This window comes from Chlorocebus sabaeus, unplaced genomic scaffold (assembly GCF_047675955.1).
Source record: "Chlorocebus sabaeus isolate Y175 unplaced genomic scaffold, mChlSab1.0.hap1 unalloc_scaffold_1372, whole genome shotgun sequence".
NCBI classification, from domain to species: domain Eukaryota; kingdom Metazoa; phylum Chordata; class Mammalia; order Primates; family Cercopithecidae; genus Chlorocebus; species Chlorocebus sabaeus.
The window spans coordinates 2,501-14,262 of NW_027327160.1; the positions used below are offsets into that span (position 1 = coordinate 2,501).

The 11,762-nt window shown below is 56.4% G+C and overlaps 1 long non-coding RNA gene across 1 annotated transcript; it reads right to left on the minus strand.

Moving 5' to 3' along the window:
• Window positions 1-8,600: 8,600 nt before the first annotated feature.
• Window positions 8,601-10,264, minus strand: LOC140711045 (uncharacterized). Its single transcript, XR_012092191.1, has 2 exons — window positions 9,544-10,264; window positions 8,601-8,953 (listed from the first exon to the last, which is right to left on the minus strand). It is a non-coding gene; the product is annotated as an uncharacterized lncRNA (long non-coding RNA).
• Window positions 10,265-11,762: the final 1,498 nt, after the last annotated feature.

Here is an 11,762-nt window from a genome sequence, read left to right on the forward strand (position 1 = left end):
ACGGGCCTCCCCCGCGACGCCGACAACGCCCGAGACACACGCCTCGGGGGAGGGCCGCGGCAGGCCTGGGAAGCGAGGCGCACCCGGGGCGGGGGCGCGCGCCGACCCGATGCGGAAGAGCCGGCCGGGAGAAGACGAGACGCCGGGCGAGGCAGGCGGCCGAGCGGGGTGGGGGGCGCCGAGGGACCCCTCTGGCGCAGCCGACCGCCACCAGGACGCACGCGGGGATCTCACCGCCAGCAGCCTCCGAGCACGAAGACGGCCCCACGTGGCACCTGGAGCGGCCGACCAGGCCTTCGGCGATCCCCGCGGCTCCCCCACCGCCACACCCAGTCGCACGCGGCCAGAGCCCCCGGAACCCGCTCTCCCCCGCAACACGCCGCAAAGGCCGACCCAAACCCTCCGGGCGCCCACCGGGCCCCACGCGGGGCGCCACCGACCCGGTCCCGAAGGCGCGCGCCATGGGGACGCAGACACCGGGCCAACCAGCGTGGCCGGCGGCGACGCCCCCAGAAGGCGGAGCCGGGTTCGGGCCCAGACGGGGCGGCCAACAGCGCAGAAGCCGGTGAGCCGCTCGGGGAAGAGAGGATCGGCAGGCGGCGGGCGGGGAAAAGGGGCACAAGGCAGGCAAGGAGCCAGGGGGCCACGGGGACGAGGGCACGGGGAACCCGCGGAGGGCTACTCGGGCAGAAAACCTCAGGCACAGCCGGGCCACCAGGAAAACACGGCCACGGGATCCCACCGCCACAGACACGAGGGCGGTCCCGCGGCGCCCCGCCTGGGACGCCGAACGGCCCTTGGGCAACCCACCGAGCAACCCCCCTCACGAGCCCCGGGTCCTGCCACCGGGGGCCCCGAAGCAACCTCAGCCACAAGCCCAACACCAGGGGCCGCATATCGCTCGTTTCTCGTCCGTCCCGGACCCGGTCCCGCTCCGGGAGACCGGCGCACCCCCCGTGGGGACGGCTCGCTCCCCAAGAGCCAGGCGGCCCAACCCCGCGCCACGCGAACGCGGTCACCGACACCGGTCGCGGCTCGGCACAGGAGCGGGCGGAGAGCCGGCTCACAGCGGCGTCCCGCGCCGGACGGAGTGCCACGCGCACCCGCCGCTCGCGGCAGCCTTCCCAATCCGCTAGGACGTCGGGCCCGGCCCAGCGGGATCCTCCCCCAACACGGAAGGGGGAGGCGCGGGCCACAGTAGACGACGAGCCGCACGCTCGGCCCCCACCGCGGGGTCCGGCGGAACCCTCACCGTTTCCCCAGCCTCATCCCGTCGAGGGGGGAGCAGCGGGGGAGGGCTCTCTGCAAGCGAGTCGCTACGGCAGCGCTACCACAACGCAGAGAGAGGCGGCAGGCCGGGGGATCCGGTACCCCAAGGCACGCCTCTCGGATCGCTAGAGAAGGCTTTCTCACCGAGGGTGGGTCACACTCCCCACCCGCCAGTCGCCCCTCGTCGGGCCCACAGAGGCGCTCGGGGACACCTGGGGAAGGGAGGGGGCGTGTGGCGCGAGGAGAAGAAACCTGCGGCAACCTCGAGCGTTCGCGGTCAGGGCAGGGGCCCGGCTGGCGCGCGTGCGCACAGCCCCCAAAGGCCCCCCCGCCGTCCACCCACCTCCTTTCTGCGAGGTAAAGCACCTCCAGTGAACCCACACACGACCCGTCGGAGGCAGAACGGCAGCCCCTCGGCGGCCGGCCGGCGCACGCGTGGCCGGCCCGAGCCCACCGCGACCGCTCACACGGCCCGCGCTCACCCGCCAGAGGGGAGGCACGGGACGTGCGCTCGCCGGACCAGGCGGCGCCCTTCCCCGCGTGGGGAGGGGCGCGTCTCACTCGACCGCCTCGGCCCACACCCAACGAACTCCCTCAGGACCCAACGCGCCGGCACCGTGGCGGCGACCGGAGGAGGGGGCGCTGGGGGTGGGAGCGACACACCACCGCTCGGCCTCGGGCACCTGAGGGACAACCCGGAGCGCTCCAGGAGCACCGCAAAGACCCAGGCAGAGCCAGCGCTCGTGCAACGCCCGAGAGGGCAGCACGACGGGCCGGCGGGACAGCACCCCCACCGCCGCGGAGGGGGGCGGCCCCGCAAGGCGACAACCACAAGAGGCGAAAGCGAGGGGTGCCTGCTGCGTCAGAGGACCCCGCCGACCCCCGCCGAACGCCACGAGGCAGACGGCGGGGGCGGGACAGCAAGGTCAGGCCGGGCTCCGCACCCCAGCGCCTCCCAACGCACCGCTCACAGGCGGGGACGAGAGACAGGGGGCCCCCGCGGGCGGGACGAGAAGAACGGGTCCCATTCACCATGAATGGCCGCCCCTCGCCCGCCGCGGCTCGGTCCCGGCCCGGGAGAGCACGACATCACCACATCAATCAGGGAAAGCAACCCCGGAGCGGGGTCGGTCGGTCAGTCAGTCAGTCAGCCACAGCCTCCCCGGAGGCCAGCGAGCAGATCAACCTGACCACCCCCAGCTCCGGGAAAGGGGCGGCAGACAACCCGGCAGAGACGAGGAACGCCTGACACGCACGGCACGGAGCCAGCGGGAGTGGGGTTGTCACGGCCGCCCCAGGTGCCCACAGCAGGGAGCGCGCAGCGGCAGGGTAAGCCCGCGCCGCCTTCCCCGCCGCCCCCGGGTGGGTCAGAGACCCGGACCCAAGGCGGCACCGGGAGTCGGGACGCTCAGACGCACGAGAGACCAGGCACACACGGGCCCCAGCAGGCGGCTCCAGCACGAGCAGGGCCGGCTAGCCGGGTCACCGGGAGGCCCAGAGGCCCACCACGCATCCAGAGGCCCGACCTCTCCAGCGACAAGTCGCCAGAGGACAGCGTGTCAGCAATAACCCGGTGGCCCAAAATGCCGGCTCGGAGTGAAAGATATACCTCCCCAGGGGACAGGAGGTCGAGCCACCGACCACGCCGCCGGCCCAGGGAACCCGCGACACGGACATCTGTCCCCAAAATCGCCACCATCGCAGCCAGACACGGAGCACCCAGGGCCCTCTGGTCGACCCCAGGACACACGCCGGAGCAGCGCCGGGCCAGGGACGTCCTCCCGGCCACCCGTGCCACGCAGGGGCCGGCCCGTGTCTCCAGAGCGAGACTCGGAAGCGTTTTCGGCCGTCCTCTCGTACGACCGGGACACACGAGGGACCGAAGGCCGGCCAAGTGTGACCCCTCGGGCCGCACGCGCGCTCAGGGAGCGCTCTCCGACTCCCCACGGGGACTTGAAAACAAAAGGTCACGGCAGAGGGGCGGCGGCCGGGCCCGGGGACCGCTCCCCGGCACCCGGGGGACGAGGCAGGACGGTCCCCGGCTCCCCACGGGGACTTGGGGAAAAAAATTCGGCCGCTGCCTCAGACGGCCAGGATGCGCGCGGGCCCGCGACCGGGCCGGGAAGGGTGTCCCCAGCCTCCCGCCCCAAGCCCGGTGGGTCCCCGCGGGTCGCGGGTCAGGCCTCGGGAGCTGAGCTGCGGCGTGCTGGTCGACCAACCCCGGCAGCCCCCACACCCGGCTCAGGCCCGAAAGCGCAGCGACAACCTCTCCCCACATAAGCCTGCACGCCCGAGCTCTGACTCACAAGCGACGCGCCAGAGCTCTGGCGCGACCGGGACAGCCCGGCTGACGACCGCGGTGTTTCCGGAGCTCTGCCTAGCTCACAGCGGGGACGGTCCCCTCCCTCGGCAGCTGCCACCGCAGCTCCGGAAGCCAAGGGAACGATATAAAAGCGGCCGCCAGATGGAGTCCGACAACCGTCGCGAACGTCACCAAGACAGATCCGGATGGCAGGCCGGCCCGCCGACCGCGAAACCGAAACCGTGAGTCGAGAAACGCTATCCCGAGGCCGAAAACGCAGCCCCTCTACCCCAACCCCACAGAAACGGTCCCCAAAGCCTGTCTCTGCATCGACCGCGACAGAGTCAGAAGACAACCCACGGCGTGTGGATGTTCGGAGAGGCATCTCGGAGGGAGAAACAGCAAGCAAGGACTCGGTCGCGGGCCGTTGAGGACACAGGGAGACACAGATTGCGTAGGCTCTTCCTGAATCCAGACAGAGACGGAGGGAGGGAGGGAGGGAGGGAGGCAGGGAGGGAGGGAGGGAATGGAGAGAAGAGACAGATGGTGAAAGGAAGGGAGGGAGGGAAGGGAGCAGGGAGAGAGGGAGGAAGGAAAAGGGAGAGAAAAGGGAGACAACGTGGAAAATGAAGATGATGAAACGTCACTTTTCAAAGGTTACATTTTTACAGGAGAGATGGAAAGGAAAGAAACCTGAAACAGAGAGAAAGAATGAGGAAAGAAGGGAAAAAGAAACAGAGGAAACAGAAAAGAAGGACAGAAACGGAATAAAAGAAATAAAGAAAGCACGGAAGAGAAACGAACAAGAGAGAAAGGGAGGGAGGCAGGGAGGGAGGGAGGGAGGAAAACATAGAGAAGGAGACAGAGAAAGAAAGAAGGGAAGAAAAACACAAAGGAGAGAAAGAAAGAAAAGACAAATAACAGCATAAATATTTGCATTTTTAGCTAAATATGAGATATAAAAATACATCAAAACAGATGAAAATATTTGTCTTGATCGAGACCATCCCGGCTAACATGGTGAAACCCCGTCTCTACTGAAAAATACAAAAAACAAACTAGCCGGGCGAGGTGGCGGGTGCCTGTAGTCCCAGCTACTTGGGAGGCTGAGGCAGGAGAATGGCGTGAAGCCGGGAGGCGGAGCTTGCAGTGAGTTGAGATCCGGCCACTGCACTTCAGCCTGAGCGACAGAGCGAGACTCCGTCTCAAAAAAAAAAAAAAAAAAAAAAGAGAATAAATAAATAAATACATACATACATACATACATACATAAAAAAAGAAAGAAAGAAAGAAAATATTTGTACTTATACACATGAATGAATAGATGAAAATAAATACATAAAAAATAAAATAACATGAGCAAACAGGCCAGGCACGGTGGCTGACGCCTGTGATCCCAGCACTTTCAGAGGCTGGGAGAGAGAGAGAGAGAGAAAATGAAGGAAAGAAAGGAAGAAAGGAAGAAAGAAAGAAAGGAAGGAAGGAAGGAAGGAAGGAAGGAAGGAAGGAAGGAAGGCAGGAAGGCAGGCAGACAAAGAAAGAGAGAGAGAAAGAAAGAGAAAAAGAGAAAGAGAGAAAGAAGGAAAGAAAGAGAGAAAGAAAGAAAGAAGAAAGAGAGAGAGAGGGAGAAAAACAGCCAGAAAGAAAGACGAGAGAAGAAAGAAAAAAAGAAGACAGAGGAAAGACAGACAGGAAGAAAGGCAAAGCAAGAAAGCAAGAAAACAAGACAGCAAGAAAGCGTGACAGAAAGATAGAAAGAGACAGAAAGAAAAAGCGAGAAAGCAACAAAGAAAGAGAGGGGGGGAGTGGGAGAGGCGAATCTCTCTGCTTTCACTACATGCGGGGAGAATCAGGAAAGCCCCCACTAAACAACAAGGCCGGAAGTGGAGCTGCCATCTGTGAAATCCGAGCAGAAGAGTCCACACGGGTTAAAGACACGAAGAAAGACAGGGAAACAACTGCTCAAAGAGAAGAACAATCTGGCCCAGCCAGGGCCTGTCTCCTGAAGTTGTCTGGGCAACGAGGAGGGAGTGGGACGGAGGGAGGGAGGGCCTCCGAGGCTCGTGTCAAACAATAAACGAGAATAACATAAAAGGAAGTTAAAAAAAAAATTACGCATCATTCGTAGCATCACTGACGCCTCGAAAGGCGAGAGGCATATGTTTATGTCACTGTGGGACTGTTGTCTTTTTTCTTTCCTTTTTTTTTTCTTCCCTCTCTTCCCGGAAACTCACTTTTTAATTATTTCCTTTTCCTTTTCCTTTTCAGTTTTATTTTTTATTTTACTTTCATTTTTATTCGTTTATGTATTAATTTATTAGTAGTAGTAGTATTTTTTGGAGAGGTTGTCTCGCTCTCTCGCCCAGGCTGGTGTACAGCGGCGCGATCTCGGCTCACTGCAACCTCCGCCTCCCAGGTTCAAGCGATTCTCCTGCCTCAGCTCGGCCTCCCGAGTAGCTGAGATTACAGACGCGCACGACCATGCCCGGCTAATTTTTGGTCTTTTGACTGGAGACGGACGGGGTTTCACCATACTGGCCCTGCTGATCTGACCACCTCGTGATCCAGCGATCCACCGCCCCCGGCGTCCCAAAGCGCTGGGATGACAGGCTTGAGCCACCGCGCCGGGCCGAGTTATTCATTTTATTTTCTTCCTAATTTTTAATTGTATGTATGTATGTATGTATGTATGCATGTATCCATCCTTTCTTATTTTTTGAGACGGACAGAGAGACACAGTGAGAAACAGACAGAGAGAGAGAGAGAGAGAGAGAGGGAGAGAGAGAGAGAGAGGGAGAGAGAGAGTGAGAGACCTCCCCTTGGGCCTCAATGGTCTTTGCAATGTCCTTTCTTCAGAGATTCTGCAAACACAGTGTTTCCAACATTTTGAATCCAAAGAAAAGTTTAACTCTGTAACATGTATCCACAGATCACTAATCAGTCCCGATGATAGTTTATTTCTGGTTTTTCTCTGGGGAGTGTCGGTTTTTCTCCACAGGTTTCAAGGGGCTCCCAAAGTCCCTTCGCCGATTCCCTTAAGAAGAATATTTCCAAACCGACGTATCAAAAGAACGCTTTCACTTTGTGAGAGGAATCCCCACATTACAAAACCGTTTCACACATAGGCTCTCTTCAGTTTTTATCTGGGGATAATCTGTTTTTCACCCTAGGCCTCAATTGCAGCCCACATTATTTTCACAGATTCTACTAAAAGAGTGCTTCCAATCCGCTGAGTCCAAATACAGTTGTACCTCTGTGCGAGGAATCCACACACAAAGCAGTTTCTCAGGTAGCTTCCTTCTAGCTGTTATCAGGAAATATGTGCTTTTCCACCATTGGCCTCAAAGGAGTCCCAAATATCCTTTTGCAGATTCTACCACAGAAGTGTTTCCAACCTGCTGAACCGAAACACGGGTTTAACTCTGTGAGATGAATCCACATCTCACAAAGCCAATTCACAGATAGCTTCTTTCTACTGCTTCTCTGGGGATATTTGATTTTTCAACATAGGCCTCCATGGGCTCCCAAATATGCCTTGGCAAATTCTAGAGAAAGCGTGTTTCCAACACGTGAATCAAAAGAAAGGTTTAACTCTGTGAGATGCATCCAGTCACGCAAAGCAGTTTCACAGATCGTTTCGCTTCTTCATGGCTTTTCTCGGGGGGACAATCTGGTTTGGACAACCGGAATTAATGGGCTTGGAAATGTCTTCCCACACACTCAACAAAAAGAGCATTTCCAACCTGCTGACTCACACACACACACACAAACAAACAAAGAATACGTTCTGCGCTGGCAGATAAATCCAGACATCACGAAGCAGATTCAATGAAATATTCTCTCTGGTCTTTGTCTGGGGATATTCAGTTTGTCACCATAGGCCTCAAGGGCTCCCACACGTCCCTTTGGAATCTCTACAAAGAGAGCGTCTCCAACCCGCCTAATCAAAAGAAAGGTGTAACTCTTTAGGATGAGTCCACACATCGCAAAGCAGTTTCTCAAATACATTCTTTCTCATTTTTATCTGGGAATATTTGGTTATTCGCCATAGGCCTAAAGGGGCTCCCAAAAATCCGTTCAGAGAGACTGCCAAAAAAAAGTGTTTCTAACATGATGAATCAAAAGAATGGTTTATCGCTGAGAGATCAATCTGCGCATCACGAATCAATTTGACAGATAGCGTCTTTCTTGTTTCAATCTGTGGATATTCTGTTTTTCAACGTAGGCCTCAATGGGTTTCCAAATGTCCCTTCACAGATTCTACAGAAAGCGTGTTTCCAACCTCCTGGTTCAACAGATGTATCCGTTCGAGGTGAATCCACACGTCAAGAAGCAGTTTCACCAGTAGCATTTTTTCTCGTTTTCATCTGGGGATGTTCAGTGTCACCATAAGCCACAAAGGGCTCCCAAATGTCCCTTTGAAGATTCTGCCAAAAAACTGCTTCCAATCGGCCGCGTGCAGTGGCTCACGCCTGTCATCCCAGCATTTTGGGAGGCAGAGGTGGGTGGATCACCTGAGGTCAGGAGTTCAAGACCAGCCTGGCCAAAACGATGAAACCCCATCTCTACCAAGAATACAAAAAATTAGCCGGGCCTGGTAGCGGGTGCCTGTAACCCCAACTACTTGGGAGGCTGAGGCAGGAGAATCCCTTCAACTGGGAGGCAGAGGTTGCAGCGAGCCGAGATGGTGTCACTGCACTCCAGCCTGGGGGACAGAGTGAGACTCTGTCAAAACACACACACACACACACACACACACACACACACACACACACACACCCCAAAATGCTTCCAATCTGCTGAATCAACAGAAAGATGTAACTCTGTCAGAGGAATCTACACATCGCAAAGCAGTTTTGCAGATAGCTTCTTGTTAGTTTTTATCTACCGATTTTCTGTTTTTCACCCTAGGCCTCAAACAGCTCCCAAATGCCCTTTTGTAGATTCTACAAAAGGGGCGCTTCCAACCTGGTATATCAAAAGAAAGGTTTCACTCTGTGAGATGAATCCACACACCACAAAGCAGTTTCAGAGACAGCTTCTTTCTAGTTTTCATTTGGGGATATTCGGTTTTTCACAGTAGGCCTCAATGGGCTCCCAAAGGTATATTCGCGGATTCTACAGAAAGACTGCTTCAAACCTCCTAAATCAAAAATTTGTTGTAATTCTGTGGCATGAATCCACACATCACAAAGCAGTATCATAGAGAGCTGCTTTATTATTTCTGGGGTGGGGATGTTCGCTTTCTCACAATAGGCCCCAATGGGCTCCCAAATGTCCATGCTGCTTCCAAACTGCTGAATCCAAAGGCAGTTTTAACTCTGTATGAGGAATCCACACAACAGAAAGCTGTTTCATGAAGACCTTCTCTCTCGTTTTTATCTGAAAACATAAGATTTTTTCACCATACGACACAAGGGTCTCCTAAATGTACATAGACAGATTCTACAAAAAAATCCTTCCAACCTGCTGATTCAAAAGAAAGGTTTAACTCTGTGAGACGAATACACACACTACAAAGCAGTTTCACAGAGAATGGTGTTTTTTTGTGTGTTTGTTAGTTTGTTTGTGTTTTGGTTTGCTTTTTTGTTTTTTGCTTTTTTTTTGAGACGCAGTTTCGCGCCTGTTGCTCAGACTGGAGCGCAATGGCGCCATCTCGCCTCACTGCGATCTCCGCCTCCCAGGTTCAAGCAATTCTCCTGCCTCAGTTTCCCTTCCCGAGTAGCTGGGATTACAGGCATGTGCCACTGCGCCCCGCTAATTTGGTATTTTCAGTAGAGACGGGGTTTCTCCATGTGGGTCAGGCTGGTCTCGAACTGCCGACCTCAGGTGATCTGCCCGCCTCGGCCTCCCAAAGTGCTGGGAGGACAGGCGTGAGCCACCACGCCCGTACTACTTTATTGTACATAATACAATACATAAATTGTATTGTATTTACATTTATGTATTGATTGATTGATTGATTTACTTACTTATGCTGCCTGATCAAAGGTCACTCCGGCCCAGTCGTCAAAGTGGCCATTTCCTAGGCAACCAAGAAGGGGGGAGCTTGGAGGTGGGGGCGGGGGCGGTGGAGAAGACACAGTTGCCCCAGGCTGTGCGCAGGCGGCCTGAGCTTCCTTCCTCTGTTGAGGCCTCCATTTTCAGAGTAACAGTGGCCGCTAGGTGATGCCCGACGTCTGCCAATGAGACTGTCAGCCTGGAATGAATTGGGATCGCCTGGAGGGGGAGGCGGGAGGCGGAAGGATGGAGGCCCCCACAGCACAGTGGGTCACCGCGCCCTCCCAGGCGATCCCCACAACTCATCGACCAGGGCCCCTGGGGGCACACAGCCTAAGACCCCCCCCACCCATCGGATCATCTGGAACTTCTGTCCGTCCGGAGACGAGAGACGAGAGACGAGAGACCGACTGGAAATTCTCTCGGTCAAGGTCCAAACCTAAAAGAATCACTGACACAGACATCAGGACTAACAAAGACAATTTGTAAAAGTTTCCGTGTTTTGGGTGAATCCGTGTATTTCTGTATCACAAAATTACTGATTTTGAACGTTGCGGTTTTTCTACTCCTTACGTGTACGGTCCTGTGATAGACAGACCAGGGGACTCCTCAGCTCGGAGTCCATGAGGCCAGAAGCTGACATCCTAAATTTCTATGTAGAATGAATGTAAGCAGGCCAACCAAACACTGTGCCGTAAAACTGTCCGGAAGACAAGCGGTGGTGGTTGGGGGGCGGATGGGGGGGGGGGGGGGGGAGCCGGGTGCGGTACGCTCACGCCTGTCATCCCCGCACTTTGGGAGGCCGAGGGCAGGCGGATCCCTCGAGATGGTGGCCATTGCACTCCAGCGTGGGCAACAAGAGTGAAAACTCCGTCCAAAACAAGAACAACAACAGAAACGTTAAGTGCTGTCTGCTGTTATTTTTGCTTCCCACCCTGAGAAGAACATAATACAGCTGCTGTCTACCTGCCTGCCTGCCTGCCTGCCTGCCTGCGTGTCTGTCTGTCTGTCTGTCTGTCTGTCTGTCTGTGACAGGGTCTCGCTCTGTCTTTCGCCCAGGCTGGAGTGCACTGACACCATTATGGCTCACTGCAGCCTCAACTTCCCCGGGGTTAGGGGATTCCTCTAAGGGATCCTATGGATGGCCTCGGCCTCCCAAAGTGTTGGGGTTACAGGCGTGAGCCACCAGCACCCGGCCTGAGTTCACACATCTGGTCTCACTGCGTCTTAACCAGACGCCCGTGAAGAACTCAAGTCAAGAGAGAGAGAGTCGGCAAGAGACTTTCAGCATTCTCTCCCAAAACCAGTGAGGTGGATGGCGGCCGTGTGTCCCAAGCTCCTGTGGTTTTAGGTGGCCACGCGTAGAGGATAGATTTCAAATGTTTCCAGAGAGGCGCAAGCCACAGTCATTCAGGACATCCGAGCGCGAGATGGGGTTTCTGACAGCGACTTAAGGGCCAGGAAGGGCCAGAGTCTGCCAAGGCCCTCGTTCTAGGGTGGGGCCGATGGAACCCCAGGCAGAGGGAGCCAGCGGTCCGCACAGAGAGAGCTCCAGCCCTAGGCCCCACCGTGCAGACCGACTCAGAAGAAAGAGAGTCCCTCGTCCTACATATGTCACATCCCTCCACCGAACTTGGGAGCGGATCCGCTTTCCAAACATGAGGTGACTCTCGGTTTGAAATGGATCACAAGGGGCCGGGCTTTCCAGAGTCGGCATGATAAAGAAGTCATTCTGTGGCACAGAACGAGGTGTGGCTCTTATCGAGACTCTACAGTGAAAGGCAGTGAAACAGGGCGAAACCCCGTGTCTACTACAAATTAAAAGAGGAGCCGGGCATGGTGCCGCTGAAGGCAGGAGAATCGCTGGGACCCGGGAGGCAGAGGTTGCAGTGAGCTGAGATCATGCCACTGCACTCCAGTCGGGGGGACAGAGCGAGACCGCATCTCAGAAACAAACTCACAAAGCCAATCAAGGTGTTTAACGCAACGAGTCACCCTCGGGTCTCTTGACAGGATACGTCCAGCACCCGGGAAAACAGGGAAACGTCGAGGGGTGGGGTGGAATCTATTTTGTGGCCTCAAGGGAGGGTTTGAGAGATACTCCCGGAAACGTGACTGCCTAAGGAAGCCCCTCCGCCCAAGAAGCGAGATTCATTTCTAGCCTGTAGCCACCCACGAGGGAGAATCGGGC